This window comes from Anneissia japonica, unplaced genomic scaffold (assembly GCF_011630105.1).
Source record: "Anneissia japonica isolate Jap-2015-1 unplaced genomic scaffold, ASM1163010v1 scaffold674_len412849_cov176, whole genome shotgun sequence".
Classification (NCBI taxonomy): Eukaryota; Metazoa; Echinodermata; class Crinoidea; order Comatulida; family Comatulidae; genus Anneissia; species Anneissia japonica.
This window is the reverse complement of record NW_022753836.1, coordinates 354,614-360,055: the sequence shown is the minus strand read 5'-3', so window position 1 is coordinate 360,055 and position 5,442 is coordinate 354,614. Positions and strand designations below refer to the sequence as shown.

Here is a 5,442-nt window from a genome sequence, read left to right as displayed (position 1 = left end):
GGCTCTGCCTCTGGACCCTGGGCCCTGCCATCCCCCTCCCAACAGACTGGTGTTCTCACGCATTTCAAATCTGTAAGGTTGGTATTATGAACAAAACATACAGTAATCTGTCGATTCTGAAATTAAAACTTTTAAAAGTGAAAATTTGGTCAATTTTTAGCAAAAAAAAAACCCCAAAAAAACAAACAAACAAAAAAAAACACGTAAAAGTTATGCGTTCTGGTGGCACCTAGAGCTGCTTTAAAAAAGTGATTTCCATTTTTTATTATTCAAAGTTTCGCTTTTCATTTGGTTTGAAGTTGAAACGCCTCTAGACATTTCCAATTGTTTCATATTCATCATTTGCATATTTTATAATATATTTTAACACAATTTTAGTAGCCTTTATTTTTATATGAAATATGAAGCACTTGAAGAAATACGAAATGTTCATTAAAATCACAAAAATTTTGAAAATAAGACAAAAAAAAAGAAGCAATTTCGCTGTACAATAATACAATAAATAGGCCTAATGTATCCTCTTTGATTGCTGCTGCAGGTAATAACAACAATACCATACCGTACGTACAATTGAACCAAATAATATTCTAATCACATGCAATATAGAATCACCTGACTCTCTCCCTGACGGGTTCCGGGCTCGACGAGGCTTCTTGTCGGTAATAGGTCGGTAACCCTACGCTGAGTCTGGGCCCGGGTCTTAGCGAAGGTCCGAGCCTTGGCAAGGTTGAGTACTTAGCCTTGCGGCATCATATGATGATCGCTTGGCGGTGATACTTGACAGGACTAGGCGATTAATAGACTGCAGGGGAGATGCACAGGAAGGTTCAGTGCATTCATGGCTTACAGGTCGCACTGCTTCCTCCCTCCGTTCAGTTGGCTGGGGCCAAGCAAGTAGCTTTATCGTGCATTTAAGTGACCAGCGTACGAAGAGCGAAAACTTGAATACTAAAGAACAGAAACACACTTTTACAAACATGGTATTCACTTGTAGTGGTCTCCCGAACGTAAACACCCGCTCTCTGGATGTTGAACATGCGGAAGCTGAAAACTAAAACGGAGTTAACTTTTTCAAAGCTGTTTTGTGGTGATTAACCATTCACAGAGTCCTTATGGTGCAGAACACAAAACAACCGGAAAACAGCAGGGTAAAATATTCGTCCAATTTCGACAAAAACAGCAAAACACAAATAAACACAAATATATGATCGTTTTCAAACTTTTTCGATTTGGGGTGGGATGTTGGGGAGCGTACTCACCTACTCATATTAAAATAACGCTTATTAACATGTACACTTTACATAATGTATTAAATCAATAAAACAATCAATTTTATTTTTTCTGAATTTGTATTCCTATACCACATCAAAGTATGAATGTCATAAAGTTTCCAAAAAGTGTTTTTTTAATCTAATAGTGTTAATAATTAAATAGGCCTACTTAACACAGATGCCAAAATGAAAAAAGGCCTAGTTTGAATGTATTTCTCACCAGTTCAATCTAATTTTTTCAGTGTCTCAGGTCAAATCTACCGATCCATCAATAAATGCGAAGTCGATGTACAATTATTGTCAGCGGAACACAATGTGTATGAAGTTGCCAGAACACAAGATGCTATCAATAGCAATTTGTGTGGTCTTAATTCTACAAATAATCGCGCGCTGATGTTTATTAGGATTTATACCACTGGACGCAGGGTTCCCGGAACGCCGCCGTCAGCGGCGAGTGCGAAGCACAACTCGGGCTCAAAAGTGGAACGTGAAATTTGGATATAGTTTTGTAGTCAGATTTTTGAGAAAAACTTCAGCTACCCGTATTTCTCGACTGAGACGTCAGTAGGAGCTGTAATTTGTATGGCAAGGAGATTGAGCAACCCTTCATTCATATTAAGGGAATTTACGCCCAGAAACTTTGTAGTTTAATATTTTGGTTATGATAGAAAATATTAATTTTTTGGTGACGTCACACTCACGTTAGTTAGCATGCATACGTCATAAGGTAGATACGTCACCTTTTCCTGGTAAGGCAAACTTTCCCGGCGTGCTTTTTTCATGGATAAACAAACACCACTGCTTTGCACATGGATGCCTTGCCCAAGCCAGGGCTACAAGAGCCACATTGTTAGATGCATTGTATAATACTTAAATAAGGTACCTCTGCAAATGAATTATTCTTAGTTATTTTTTTTTTCTTATTTTAATTTATTTCTTCCGAAAGTGTACTTTCTATCACATATAATTCCATTGTCTTAGTTAGGCCTAGGCCTAGTCTTATGCCTCACCGTCCCCCGCTACACAGTACATCAGGAGCCCCTCCCCCATACAGTACAGACGTTTGCTAGGTAACAAAGTGATTGCACCTTACTTCCCAGGTGTTCATGTAACATTGACATAATTGTTAGCTAACCAGTTGTGTGTATTTCTTTGTGAAAATGAGTACCGCAGCGTACTCATTTTCACAAAGCATTTGCATCCTCTCTTGGAAAGAGGGATTCGAAATAATTGTCTCCATATCTTCGCTAATTAAATTAATCACCGTAATTTAGCTTACACTTATGAATTTAGGGAGCACTTAAAATGTGAAATAACCATTTCACTACCCGACAAACTCCGAACTTTATTCATTCATTAGGCCTACATAATAGTTTCATATTGTTGTACTATATACTCCAACATCACTGGCGCAGGTAACAACCAATTGACTGCAGACCATTTCCGGTCACACATTACTCTCCATAACACAGCACCCCCTAGTTCCGTCACCTCTGGATCACCGGAATTAAATCAAATTTTCCAATTATGTTTCTTATAAAACGAACAGGTAATTCTCGAACGATATTACATACTGAAATATAATTAGGCCTAAGCATTATATATTATATAAAACTAGAATCTATATTCTATTTATATTACGTTTATATAGTTGTAAGAAATAAAAGTAATCTGTAGTGTAATTTATAATACATCATTGTGTGTACTTCCTTTTCCGTAATTGCATTAATAATAATATTATATATTTCATGATAATTTATCAGAATATAATCGAATTAAATATATTGTAATCACTTCGATTCAGATATAGCACTATTACAGGCTACTATATCTTATAAACACTCTTTCCAATTATATTCACGTGACACCAACAAATTACGAAAGTTTTCAGAGCAAGGTGCTGTCAAATTTTACAAAACAGGAAATGACGTCGGTTGCTAGGCTACAGCTCATGCATATTCATTAACACATGTGCTCATTAGACACAATAAAACGTTTTAGCTCAGTTCTATTGTAGTCTAATTAGAGCAGGTTCACTGAATAATCATGATTATGCATGACAACACGTCATTTCCAGTTTTATGTTTTTGTTGAGGGCGACCTCGAAAGAATTGCTAGTTTAATAAAGTAGCACATATTGATGAAGCAATTCTTTACTTTTATTTAAGCTTAAATAATGATATTTTAGCTAATGAATTTATCACAGTAAACATAGACATTAAATAAGATAAGAAATGCACACTTCCATTTCATATTTATTTTCAAGCACTGAAATCAAGTTGTGATATACATTTTATATATATATATACTGTAGGCCTATTACTGTATGTACATCCGGCAAAAATCAATAGGCCTAAATCTGATTTTAATCCTCAAAATGTTATCTATTCTATTACATGTCTATATTCTTTACAACAAACGGGTTACTTTCTCTATTAATAAGATAAATATTAGTAGTAATAGTACAATATTAATAAACATAAAGCCTACAAGAATTACTACATATTACTAAGATTATTTTTGAGATTATGCAGAGGAAAACATTTTATAAAATCAAATTTACTCTATATTTTAATTAATTTTATATCCAGAACTTTTGCAGGAAGTGACACAATTTTTGGCTATCCATGAATAATTGGTATGATCTGTTGCCTTTTCACGATTAAGTCCGGACATTCTTTCTTGATAGTTGTAGCTTCTTCATCACTGGAATAGAAAAATATTGAGAAAAGATTAGGAAACAGAGACAGAATTATAACGGAGTATCATCAAAACATAATATATAAATAAAAATATAGGCAGAACCCGTAGGCTTGAAATATGAAGGGTTCCCACCAGCTCAGCCCCACCATGGTTGGGGCTGAGGTAAGAAACTTTTCGATTATAACACCTCTAGATGGCCAGAAATGGCACTCTCAGATTTTAAATTTGAATGTAATTTTCTTTTTTTTTCTTCAATTTTTTACCATTTTAAAAGTTTAGGGTGGGGAGGGGCAGACCGGATGCCCCCAGGGGATCACCCCATCCTGAAGATTGTCGTATTCAGTTATCGCAATTGAAAATGCTACTGATACAACATAATAGCACCGTACTTCACAATTCTTATATCAGCATCATCATATTAAATATTAATTATTGATAATATCATCATACGGGACGTAATGATGTGAGGATTATTAAACACATGGCATTGGGTAGGTCTAGTAGATCGCAATAGCGCAAACAAATTTGGTTAGAATTTCGATTGTCATGGGTAAATAAAATTTATAAAAAGTATACTATTCGATAGAAATGAATATATAGATTCATAAATACAGTATTTTCAAACAATAAACATAGTACTATATAATCTTCATACACAACGTTTTCATGACATAATATTTTTTGATTGATTGATTTATTCGATGCTCAACATGAATAAACAAGCTAACAAATGAATTGAGATCAAGAAAAGTAAAAATTACCGTAATGAACATCAGGAACGCCCATTTGGCCGCAGTCCAGCCCAATTCCATTGAGGTCCAATTTAAATATACACTGTCTGTTTTGAGCTGAAATATAAACAATTTAATTCCATAACTGAATAATTATATTTAAGCAGGTTACAAACTTACAATTAAATGACAAATTTGTTTTCCTGTCAAGGGGATGCCTAGAGCCTTGTTTAGAGTCCCGGAATAAAATCCCTGGGGTGAGGTTCATGGGGAAAAATGTTACGGTACAGAATTGCCCATGTGATTTTTTACCACAAGTGGATTGGATATCAAAATATATTTGTTTAGGTCGGCAAATTAATGTCGTGTAGTTGGACGAGGGAGTTGATGTTAGTTTACATGTTATGGTAACTTGGACTAGGGGGAGGGGGTGAGTGGGGTGCTACATAAGAAAGGCTGGTTGCGTTTCAACTTAAACAAAATGCAACATGTGCTACTGGGCCCAGACAATCTCAGATTAGCAAATGTTTTAAGTAAAAAAAAAGTTAAGATGTCCCTATAGAAAATATATTTTATGATTTATCAAACCATCTTAGCAAAATCTTGGCTTGTCTTAGTTGGCGCATGCGTACAGTCGCAGGGGCGGATCCAGAAGTTTTGGTTAGGTGGGGGGAGGGCTATAGGTATATGTGTAAAGTGCTTGTATAAAGAAATAATAATGGGTTCCAACACAGGAG

The 5,442-nt window shown here is 35.3% G+C and overlaps 1 long non-coding RNA gene across 1 annotated transcript in view; it reads right to left on the bottom strand.

The window, feature by feature from the left end:
- Positions 1-3,549: 3,549 nt before the first annotated feature.
- The window catches only part of LOC117122958, a 15,935-nt gene continuing 14,042 nt past the window's right edge, over positions 3,550-5,442 (bottom strand). Inside the window, exons 2-3 of the long non-coding RNA XR_004447779.1 lie at positions 4,736-4,822; positions 3,550-3,977 (exon numbers count right to left, since the gene is read on the bottom strand). This is a non-coding gene — a long non-coding RNA (uncharacterized LOC117122958). The remainder of the gene's footprint in view (positions 3,978-4,735; positions 4,823-5,442) is intronic.